The sequence below is a fragment of the Pteronotus mesoamericanus genome, unplaced genomic scaffold, assembly GCF_021234165.1.
Source record: "Pteronotus mesoamericanus isolate MK-2021 breed Mesoamerican mustached bat unplaced genomic scaffold, CSHL_Meso_final scaffold_651, whole genome shotgun sequence".
NCBI lineage: Eukaryota > Metazoa > Chordata > Mammalia > Chiroptera > Mormoopidae > Pteronotus > Pteronotus mesoamericanus.
Window position 1 is genome coordinate 8705151 of NW_026555325.1, and position 12719 is coordinate 8717869.

The window sequence follows — 12719 nt, forward strand, 5'->3', positions numbered from 1 at the left end:
TTGCTAATAACATATCCATTCCACCTAAGGCAATCAAGGTATGAATCATCTTGTATCTCAAAGACTAAGAGGTTAAAAGAAAGCTGGTGCATGCTGCAAATAAGGAGCCATGTTCTCAGGTGCTTTATGAAAAGCGTCTATAGGCAATGTTGAAAAAAAATACAATTCACTTAAAGAGGTGTCAGCACACATATCCGGGGCTGAGATAAACTTTCCTTCCTTTAAAAACAAAACAAGAAAAGCTGAGAGAAATTTGTCATCACAGCTACAGGGCTATCTGCAAATTACACAATAGCCTTCAGATGCCAGGAACCCTGGAATGCTGAAAATCTTAGTAAATGGCAGCAGAAATCACTTTCCTGAAATTTTCCTACACTCTAGCCAATCAGTAAAATTTTCATTTCAAATTAGGATCTGTAAAGGTCAGGGGTTAAGTCCCAATATGTTTCTATTTCAAGGATCTACACTGCAAGATGCTGCTCAGTATTAGACCCTAAGTGAGTCAGGGAGGGAATCAAATTTTACACAGTTCAACTCACCGTTGTAACTTGCTGTAAGTCAACTTCTAGGAAGTATAAAACATCTTGAGATTGGACAAAGGAGTGTGGCTTTAAATTCAAAAAAAAAAAAGTATTCTCAAGGAGTTCCCCACACATGTGACATTTGACAGGAAGGTGACAAAATGGAAGGCTGTGGTATACCACCTAAAAGGGCAGGCAGAACAAGCAAGAAATGAGCAATTATACTTGTCACAGAATACAACATTCTGGATTCCCTCTGTGGCAAAGGAAAAAAAAACTATTGAGCAAACTTTACTTCCTTCCATCAATGATTCCTAGCATGACCAAAAAAATCACAATCTAGTAATGTAAAAACAGCTGACAAATATATAGGAAAAAAAATCATGATTGAGGTCATGTCCCTTGACATGCATCATTTACACTAAGGATTCCCCCTCTTGCCTGAATTAATTTCATGTACCTCATTTCATTCAGATAATTGAAGTTTTCCTTTTAGAGTTGTAAAGTGTTTACCTCAACATAATTAGTAAACTGTCCACTTAAAAATACCACTACGAAAATTACCACTCCCTCCTCTACACATACACACATACTGCACTATCATTAAAAGTATGAGATTTTTGGCCTTCATGGGAAATTTAATTCAGAAGTCCTCTTTAAAAAATTAGCACAAGAAATTCTACAAGAAAAGCTATGGTCATTACTTTTTTAATACAGAGTGTTAGCATTACTTGTTAAAGACATGGTAATTTGGGTATTCAATACATGACTACTGTTCTGAAACCAAATTAAAGGTTTAGACTACTAAAAGAGTTTGATGACTTGCCTCAATACAATAATTGGGATTGTATGGAGAACAAAATCAAAGAGGTCTCTCCTTTTATGAGCAGGCATTTAAGGGCCTTTAATGAGAATTTACTCTTTAGTATATAATTACTAATGAACAAAAATAGGGCCATTAAACTCACTTCTTTATAATGTCATAAAACTTCTATGTGTAAGAAATATAAAATTTTATATTTATATATATGTATATATATATATTTCAAATTCAAGAAAAACCAAAATGTGGAACACCTAACAATACATGGTGAAAATTATACAACCTTTTCTTCTTAAATAAATTCCCTGGCAGATGACTGATCTGATGAAGCTATTTTGTAAGAATATGCTTGCAATTTAAAATACAAATACTCTCTAGTACTAATGATGAAATATATAAACTTCTTATATGGATTCTAAATTTCTATAGGAGGTTGGTCTTCCGTACATTTACAACAGATTTACTGTTGGGATGAATTTATATCAAATCAGTATTTATTTATCACCTGCTATGTGCTAAGTACTGAGGACAGTGCCACAAACAGCACAGATTTGGTCCCAACACTCAGGGTACACATAGTCTAGAAAGAAACAGATAATGAACAAATGTGTTATGGGAGAATATAACAGGTAGTCAAATGAAAGTTTAAAACTAAGAAAAGACATAAGTAGAAAAACAAACACTTGATAATAATTAGTTGCCATTGACACTGGATGAAAATCACCCATTAGGTGGCTCAGTTAAGAAGGCAAAGAACCCAACAGCAAGGTAGTCAGGAAAGGGGTCAAAGTAGTGACTGGATGAATCCAGCGTGTTCTAGAGTGCCTGGTGCAAATGAAAAGTTGACTCTTTAAAAGGGTTCAAATGGTAACAGCCCAAGAGTCCAGCTCTCTGCTGGCCTATTCTCAGTTTCAAAGGAATCAATCCAAGTGAGTCCAAGTCCAGGAGGCAATATTGCAGTACCGTGGCTCTGCAAGTTTTGCCCTAGTTGAAGTAGGACATCAGTATGCACTCTGAACAAGAACAGGTCCCAGCTCCCTGAGGGGAGAAGAGATGGCAAGCAGAGGAAGATGGCCAAGCTATTAAAGAGTTCTTAATTAGGCTTAAAACAAAGTTGCAGGTCCACAAGGAATCTGGAATACAAAAAGGAACCACACAAGAAACATTTAACACTTAGTAAGGTTCTGGAATTGCTGCTCTGGTTACTGTAAAAAAAATTTTTTCCAAAAAAAAAAAAAAGTTTTCATCTGTTTGAATGACTTGTGTGACCTTCACACACGAGAGTAAAGGACTAAATACTCTATTTCTTACTAACTGATTCTATATCCTAATTCCATCTAAACCTATGTTGATATATCCTAGATGCTTCACACACACTTCATTAAGATGTTTATGTGCTATAGTTCAAGACTCCTAATGAGTACAGTGTTTTTAAAAATGAGAATCTCATAGGTAAACAGAGTACATGCCAAAGGTACAGTGAGACAACACCATACCTCTCTGAGCAATAATCGCTCAGGGCACCAGAATAATTCCAGATCCCACCTCCTAAAGAGGATGGGAGTCTTAATGTATGTTCAGTCTTAAAAATCAATTTAAGAACTGGGTGGAAGGGACAACACTGACCAGTGGATAGGCCGTATAGACTAGGACTGACAAATGAGCCAGCACTGACAGATGTACAATTATTTGCTCCCTATAAACTGAACACCATCCTACTCTACTGTACAATTGTTTTCAATAGTGTCAGTAGAAAGAAAAACGAATGTAGTCCAAAGATGATGTTCCTGTAAAGGATATTATTTATATGACTAAATATTCAAATAGGAATCACTCTATGGAACTGGCCCTGCATCTGCTTAATTATCTGCCAAGGCTATTCAAAGGGTGGAGTAGTATGGTACTTTCCAAAAGAAATACTAGACAATTTTCCTTAATTTTTTAAAATAAACAAAACGTGCTATTCTGTTCCCTTAGAGAAAGAGGAATAAGACTTAGAGAAAAAGAAAATACTGTGTGTTCACTGTGTTTTGTTTTGTTTTTAAACACTATCACCAACAGGAAGCACAACATATACAACATAGCCTAAAATTCTAAAATATCATTCCAGGGCAGTTTACCAAGGTAGCATAAACTACCAAAGTCATGTTTATTACAAAGGTCTAGATGCTGAAAAATATATCCCTATAAAGTGAAACCAAGGCTTTAATTAAAATGGCCCTACAGTAACAATTAGGGTCATTTAATTCACGGTGTCAAACTTTGTTTCCAGTGGAAAATTCATAGTATTTTAGTTTGACTGAGGTGTTCTATCAAAAGATTTAAGTAGTGGTGTCCTTTCCCAACTTCACAGTGAGTAATATATGTTAAAAACAAAATTCCCAATGTTACATTTCCTCCCATTTTTTCTAATATATTTGATATCTGCTATCTTTCAGTACTAGAATTCAGCCTAACAGTATCTGATTCAACACAAAAACAGAAATATTTCAGGTTTACAATAAAATGATTCACAACTTCTGGCTACTCTGCTACAGTCTTAAGTTTGATTAAACTCAAAACCGAGAACATTTATAGAATACCCACTACACCTGACACAAGGCAAACAAAGATAAGACAAGGTCCATCTTTCATGAAGCCCCCACCAGGGGAAGTGCACACAAGGCAAGAAGTATTTACTAAATGCCTGCGTTAAGCACTGTGGTGTGGGAGATGCAAAGAATTCACCCACCTCAGAAAGGGCTTCAGGACTTCTGCATCTGAGGACCACTAAGTGATGATGCTGGGGCTGCTGTAATTCGATCATCACATGTGTGCAGAATCGTTATGCCTAATTAATATCAAGGTTATAGGTACCACAACACTCTTGAAATGCCAATCTCCTAGCGTTGATACAGACGATCAGGAATATGAGTAAACATTCTTGAAATAAAAATAATTACTAAATTCAAGCTAACTGGAAAGTACTATTTCAATTGATAGAATGTAAACATTTCTTAACTATAATTAATTTGTATCATTTGCTTCTAATGGGTCCACATTACAAATTAAGGCAATTACTCAAAACGGGAAAAAATGAAAATTTAGTAATTACTTGGCTTTTTATAAGATACCATAATCAAAACAAATTTTTGTACAAGAATATCCATTGGGGAGGTATGAATTATCTACTTAAGTATCTAGTTAATTAAGTCTACTAGTTCTATTCAGCTCCTGTTTAATCTCTTCAAAAAACTTTCCCTGATTAATTTCTCTGTAAAATAGTGGGATTGGATTAAACTGCCAAAGTTCCTTACCAGTAGAAAATTCTGTACTTCTGTGCTCCATAAGATTAAAACGTTAATGCAGTTTCAAAACGGGAGTAAAGCAGCCATCTTCTCAAACTGATAATGCCATTAAAATTCACTATTTCCTACCTTACTTCAGTATCATGGTTCAGATTTTACCAATTCAGTTTTCAAGTCTGGCAAATAAGTTTCATGAATCAAAAGATACTCTTCCAGTCCTCAATTCTAAAACTGCTTCATTAAATATAAAAATAATAAGGAAAATATGAAACAGGGAGTGGGAGCTGAGGAATATCTATTCTACTTCAGACCTGGAATGCATTCATTAAAATTCAATACTGCACTTGGTATGTGGGTTCCTACAAGAAGCTCCTGCCAAGCTTTAGCTTAAGGTTAAACAGGTTAATATAATCCAATAAAATGGCTCTATTGAATTATACTGGACTTCTTTTCACCAACTCCTTTACCTGACCACTATGCTGAGCTTTAAAATCAACTTAAGGGGTAACACCAAATAACCAGGACGGGCCACGGCACACGGGGGCTGCATTCTGAAACCCACCTCGTGTGGAAAATCACCAACTCACGTTTTCCATTTCAAACTGTGATACAGGTGGAGGAAAAAGTGTCAAGCCTCTTCTTTGAACCTCCTCAACGCGCTAACTTAAGAATTATCTCAAAGGTAATCTAATGCACAACAGTTCTCCGAAGCCTCTAAAAGTTGTATTTTGGAGATTAAAAAAAAAAAGTCCTCGAGACTAAAGGTTAAACGAATATACGTATTGGGTTCATGGTTGGGTTTACATGACTTAAATTTAGAGAGCCTTTTCCGCCGAACAGACTGCGTCCTGATCAAAGGAAGTACACGCTGGTTCCTCAAAGGAAGGGTTCTGGGAAGGCAGAGCGAGGACAGGAGGGGAGAAAGGAGCTGGTGAGGTGAGAAAAGGCAGGCCGATTTTGGGGCCATGAGCAAAGGGCCCCTTCAGGAAGCCTGGGGGAGACGGGGGGGGGGGGGTCCGTGTCGCGAACGGCCAGCGGCCCCGGCAGTGTCGTGGTAGGTGAGAAGGCCCCTCCACCTACTCAGGCAAACCCGGGAACCGGCTCCCCTTCTCCCCGCGCGAAGGTGACACGCTCCACCCGCCCACCCTTACATTTCAGTTTTTTTCCCGTTGGCGCAAAGGTGACGGTGCCCCGGACCTTGCGAAGCCAAGTAAAACCCAAGAAAATGAAATCAGAAAATGGCCAGCGTGCAAGACGTCCGCAGTTAAGTGCCGCGCTCGGGGCGCGGGGCCGACGGCGGCGCAGGAAGCGCAGCGCGTGCGCCCGGGAAGCGCGCCGCCCGCGCGGCCCTCAGCTCCGCCCCCCTCCCCCCCCGGGCGCCCCAAGCCGCCGCTGCGGCCTCAGTCCCTCTGGGAACTCCGCGCCGCGCGGCCCCGCGAGGCAGGCGCCGGAGAGGGGAGGGGCCGCACTCCCCGCCTCCCCCGCCGGCCCGCGCGGCTCCCCAGCCCGGAGCCCACTCACCTCCTCCTCTTCCACCTCCTCCTCTTCCACCTCCTCCACCTCCTCCTCCTCCTCCTCCTCCTCCTCCTCTTCGACTCACTCTCCTGGCCACCGGCGCGGCCCAGCCGGCGACGCACTGACGCCGTGCCCCTCCCCCGCGGCCGCCGCCGTCGCCCCTCCCGGCCCGCGGTCGCAGGGACCTCGGGGCACGTCAGGCGTAGGCCCTGCCCCTAGATCCGCCCACGTACTCAAGCACCGCCCCCTCCTTTGGCCGGACGCTGCGGGCGCTGGGTCTGTGACTCAGCCTTTGCTCCTGCCCGCGTGAGGTGCGCTTCTGGTTCACGGCCAGCGCTCGTCTCCTCACCTGCCCACTCTGAAGGCCTCCTCTTCGCTTCCCCTCCGCGCACGACCTTTCCCGTCTCTCATCAGCACCCCACCCCCGCCTGCCCGTTCAGCTCTTTTGTACATTCCCCAACCCCTTAGGCTTGTGAACTCGTATTGGCGCCTTCTCTTTCCTTCTGGAAGTTTTTCGTTGCACCCTAGGTCACCCTCGGCTTCCTCTTGCAGTCTTCCTGCCGGTCCCTTCTCTCTGCATCCCGGTTCCTCTCCCTGGCCTGCTGGAACCTCAGGGTCCCTGCACATCCCTGGCTCCTCTGCCACCTATACCTGCTATGGAGCTCGCACCTCCTCTGCGCCTGCTTAGCCAACACGTCCTAATTTGCCTCTCTCTGGCCCCCTCTTGGAATCCCCTTAATAGGCTCCCTTCTTCCTTTATCTACATTTTGCGTGTCCTTTTCATTCTGGCTACAACCACACACTTCAGACAGATACACTTCGGGGGTTCGAGAATTCATGTTCGCGGTCCCTCCTAGATGAGGAGCCACACTAAATAATTAAAAACTACAAAGCAAAGCCATGGCAATGGTGACCGTCTTTGACTTACATAGTTCCATCTATACTTTCTCTTAATTGACACTTAAATTTTAAGGAATGGGTTTTTCAATCAGGGCTTACAATTCAGTTTTTTTCCCTGCTATCTAACCTCACTTCTGCTCTTTTATTTTGAAAATTCAGTCTGTAGAAAGAGCTCCAGGACCTTTTACATACGAAGTTTCTTGTTTTCTTACATACGAAGTGAGCAATTTATCTTTTCTGTGATTCTGAATTAGAGGATTTTGGTTTTGGAATGAGGTTGTGGATTAAATGAGTCTGGAGAAGGTAAAACATGCAAATGTATTGTGACTGGAAGTCTGGTAACTTAATTTTTAAAACTGCAACTTGGAAGAGTTAGACTGTGGTGTGGATGGATAGCGTGGACATGAAACAGCATACCAAAATCAAGGAAACTGATGATAGGCCTTTAGAGTTATAGTCACAAGTTGCTTTAAATTATGTAGGTAGACATTATTATCCTTAAATTGAAGAGTTAAAACTATCTTCCATTCTGAACAAAATCCAGACTCTGTGTGGACCTTCAAAGTTTAAAACTATTGTAAATTGAACAACAGCAGTACAAGCATTTGAAAGCCTAATAAACCATCTGTCCATTTACTTTAACACAAATTGGGAAAAAGAAAAGTGTAAATACCAAAAGCTGAAAGCAAGGGTTTCTACCCACAAAACTAGTAAATCTTATTCCACAGAACAAGTATATGAAAAACTCCAAAGGCTATGGAACCCATTTCATTGATATGGAATCAGAATCATGTAATTTTATAATTGAATTATCTAGTCCTTAATATCATATGGAGTCTAATCTTCACTTTACAGATAAAGAACTAACACCAAGAGAGGGTAAATTGCTTGCTCAATATTACCCAGACTAATTGGAAACAGAGCCAGGATTGAAGCTCAGATGTCATTTCACATACCTGCCAACATCTGGCTTATACTTACCAGTTATATACAGTTATTCAGCATCAGAGGTCTTTGACTTCGCACTTTTGCCAACACAGTCCGAGTGATGTATGAATTTGAACTGGGCATTAACTGGGAAGTTATCACTGTCAGAGGCCATTTTGTCCCACTGGTTTCAGGGATTCATGTTGCATAAGCTCCATCTAACCTGGTCAGGGTTCATCTTCGTAATCCAGGCAATTTTGGCCAGGCCTCTGGAGCCATGTCCCAACCCAGCTTTATCCTAGGAGGTGCCAAGAACTATGCATGATTTTGAGAATTACAAAGTCCCTATTGTCAGGAACATTACTGGGGATGAAAATATGTAACAAAATGATAAATAATTTACCATTACTAACCAAGGATTCAGTGCTAAAATCCAAATCTTAAACTGGAAATTATCCATGTAAATTAAGGGAAGACTTCTTAAATGGACAAAAAAGGAAGTGTTCAATTTGTATTGGTTGATAGAAAAAAAGTAAAGGAAACTGCTTGAATAAAGGCACTAAAAAGAATAGGAGTAAGCTAAGAATGGGAAAGAGATCATATGATTTAAAATGAGGTTTGTTTTATTTTATTTTTTTAATTCTCACCCAAGAATATGTTTTTGTTGATTTCAGAGAGAGAGGAAGGAAGAAAGAGAGAAAAATGTTGATTGGTTCCTCCTCTCCACTCCCCAACCAAAGATCGAGCCGGCAGCCTAGGTGTGTGCCCTGACTGTAAATCAAACTTGCAACCATTTGGTGCATGGGACAACACTCCAACCAACTCAGCCTTCAGGCGAGGGCAAAATGACATTTATTTTAGAAACAATTGAAAACTAAGCTGAAGTGAAAAGGTAGGACCATTGACACAGGACTGAATTGTATTTTATTTTTAATTTTAATTTTTTTTATTGTTCAAATACACTTGTCTCCATGTTCCTGCCATCACTATCCTCTGTCCCACACACCCCCACCTCCCACCCTCAATCCTTCCCCACTTCGGCTGAATCCTTGGGACCTTTACAAATGTTCCTTGACTCTTCCCCTTCTTTTCCCTGTTATCCCCCTCCCTCCTCCTCTCTGGTTACTGCCAGTTTGTTTTTTCTTTCAGTGTTGCTGGTTATATTTCTCTTGCTTGTTTGTTGTGTTGATTAGGTTCCACTTACAGGTGAGATCATATGGTGTTTGTCTTTCACCGCCTGGCTTATTTCACTTAGCATAATGCTCTCCAGTTTCATCCATGCTGTCACGGAGGGTAGGAGTTCCTACTTTCTTTCTGCTGTGTAGTATTTCATTGTATTCCATTCCATTTGAACTTAACCTAAGAGGAGATCATTCTGGTTGCATTTGGCAGGTGAGGAGGGATGAAGACAAGACAGAAGAACATAACCTGGCTTGGTTCTGAAGTAGTTAAGTCAGAATTAAAAATAAATGTTAGACATAAATGCCACTAAGGAAAAAGATGAGTTCAGCAAATATATATAGGGATCAAAGAAGAATAAGAAGTCCATGATGACTTTAGGATTGTAGCAAAATTCAGTAACAGTATCCATAGACGTGAGTACCTTAGCCTTGGAAGATGACCAGCACTCAAAAGGTGCACCTATCAATTGCTAGAGAAGGCAGCAAGAAATTTTCCGAATGTATACCCTCCTATTCATCACATCCTCATTCCAGAAAACTTTTGTTTGCTACTCAAAATGAATTAGAAGGTAAGAAAGAAAGCTCTCACCCTGTCATGGGCCCTCGTGATAGTGTTTTATGGTCGACCTATTTTTATTTCCTTTACAGCCCTATTGATGTAAAAGTGTTCAGTGTGCAGTACATAATGTTACAGTTGGAAATAAACCAATAAGTGTTTGTTAAATGCATACCAAATGCTGCTCAGCACTCTGTTAGGCCTAAAGGGCTGGAAAAGGATGAAAAGGACCTCTGCCTTCCAGAAGTTTATAATCTGGTTGAAGAAAAAAGGTTAATGTACCTGACACCATAGAGAACAAAGTTCATAGACAGTCACAACCTATAAGGTGTGCTTATACAGAAATAATGAGGAATAGGGTTGAATGAATGGAAATAATATAATCTATAGTGTTTTTCATTACTCTTTAATCACTGTTCTAAGTTCTGGAGGTGAAGCACTAAAATAAGAAGCTCCTGCTCTTCATGGCACGTACGTTCCATTTCAGAGAGACAGGAACAACTAAATACGCAACTATTAAATAGTAATAGTTACTCTGAAGAAATAAAATGTGAGCGTTTCAAAATGATTATATGGTAAGTAGGTTACACATTTCTGAGGAACATTTAAACAATGACTTGAAGGAAAGAAACACCCAGTCATGAGATGATCTGGAGAAGAGCACTTCAGGCAGGGAGGGTAAACTAGTTCAGAACCCTAAGGAGAGGTCAAGCTTAGTGTGTTAGAGACTGAAAAAGGCAAGTGCTCCTGGAGCATAAAGAGCCAGGAGGAAAGTGAAGGATATGAAACAGGAGAGGTAAGTCCTTGTAGGTAAGAAAGGATTTCAAAGTCAGGTTAAAGTGTGGATATCTGGAAGATTAGTCACTCTGGCATTCTGGATTAGAGAAGGGAGAGATTAGGATCTGGGCCTGTGTGATCACCTGGGCTGGAGATGAGGTGAGCTAGACAAGGTTAGTGGAGAGGCTAGCAAGGAAGAGAAAAATGTTAAGGAGATCAAGTATTGGGTATTTATGAGGGGCAGTAGGCGGTGTTGGTTGGAGAGAGTCCACAGTGCCAAATGCAGCAAAAAGGTCAAGTAGAATAAGCAGTAAGTAAAAGCTAGTATAGTTATCCAGAAAATGTCATATGTGTCCTCCAAGGGAAGACTATCCATAAGGTAGGGTGGAAAGGGAGGCAGAGAATTTGGTAAGTATCAGTACAACTCAAAAATGTACAAAGCATATGTGCATTTTATTTACCTTTGAAGGCCATTTATATTTGTAATACTATTAAATTTTTAAAGCCGTTACACGTTCCCAGCCAGGTCTAAATTTGTGTCTCGATACAGAAGGGAAAACAAACTTATACCATAAAGCCATATCTTATATGTTTTTCTGTGCCAAAAATGACTTCCTGCTCTAAATGCAATCAGAGAAAGTTCATTGCACTCCTGGGATATGACAAGAGTCTAGCGGTAGAAATGCTAAGGTAGTACCATATTAGTTCGCATTCCATTACTGCCACCTGTCAAGTCTAAGCCTTGTGGTCTGTGTGCATTACCCTGAGCATATCATAATCTTACTGAATTACAGGTTTTCATTAGTAAGGAAGAGGAAGCTCTCAGATTTTAGGTTTATAGGCATGCAGGTTAGCACTTCTATAAAAGGGAAGTAAATATGTCTCAGAGACCCACATGGAAAACTATTTCTCCAAGTAGTACTTGTGCAAAGTCTTTCCAAAAAGACAACTTGGTTGAATTAGATGTTCTGTTGTTCAACAGATTGCAAGACAATTAAGAAGTACTTTTCTTTACCTGAAAACAGGCTACATTAGTTTGGCAGTCAGAATGGAAGGAGAAACTCAAATCCCCCCCACTTGTAACTATGCAGCTTTGCACATCTCAAGGAAATCAAACCTAACTCTGGCTAAGTTGTGTCCACACATGCATGTGCATGCCTTCTCTCAGTCATCTGATGTAGGTGGGTAAAGTGTGTTAATTTGTTAGGTGTTATTGAAAACTGGAATGCTGTTAGCACTCTATTTTATTTGAAATTTACTTCGTTTGGGGGACCGTTGGGAAAAGTTAATCTCTTGGGACAGTTTGGAAAGCTTCATTAAATTCAGTGAAGGAAAAAGAAGTGTAAATTATTCTAAAAATAATCATGAAATTTACTGTGTTTAATTTGCTGGCCCAAATGCTTCTCAAGTAAGTAGTGACCAAGTATTCCCAGCATTAATGCACAATTACCATATTGCTGAAATCAATACTGTATTTAGCCTGAAGAGCCTTCTTGTTTTGGATGCTAAAGAAGCCAAAAATATCAGTAGCTCAGGAAGCATAAAAATGTACTCTCTGTTGATAAAATGATCGCTTTAAATTAGGGTTTAGCTATTCCAACGCTATAGCATGAGGGAATTTGCTTTATCATTGTTACCTTCTGACTTAGAGACAGGAATAGTTTATACTCTGGTTCATTCTGTAGCTTTTATCAAGGATAAATTGGTGTTTTTAAAAAACAAAAAACAAAAAAACAAAGAAAGCTTACATAATCTTTCCTCATAATTGGCCCTTCCAGTAATTATCTGTTGCTTGCAATCAGTGTCAGCCTACCAAGTTCAGATGGAAAAAAAAATAAAAATGTTTGATCTGCAATGGTGTGATTTAGAAGGCTGTGTGCATGGAAGGTATGGTTATGCACATACAGAGAACATATTTATCTAATTTGACTGCCAGTGATTTAATTAATGTTTGTCAAGCACTTTGAACATGGAAAGAACTATCTGAAAACTGAGAGTTATTACTCATAATCATTTTTCCTATTTGTTGAACGAAAATTAACATACGAATGTGATACTTTTCTGATATCTTTGAGAGATATGCCCCTATTCTAACAAACCAATTGTACTGTACTTTAAGAAAGTCTCGTTAAAACTTCAAGGCTCTGATTTCTGAAAGTAAAGCTTAAAGCTGATTGGGTATCATCCATCAGTAGAGTTTGAAGCACACAGCTTGGGGAAGTGTAAGTACCT

The 12719-nt window shown here is 40.0% G+C and overlaps 1 protein-coding gene across 1 annotated transcript in view; it reads right to left on the bottom strand.

Annotated features, from left to right (window-relative positions):
- Positions 1-6178, bottom strand: part of GTDC1 (glycosyltransferase like domain containing 1) — a 365429-nt gene extending 359251 nt beyond the window's left edge. Inside the window, exon 1 of the mRNA XM_054562763.1 lies at positions 6153-6178. The gene's annotated coding sequence lies outside the window, so the exon portion shown is untranslated. The remainder of the gene's footprint in view (positions 1-6152) is intronic.
- Between the last annotated feature and the right edge of the window lie 6541 nt (positions 6179-12719).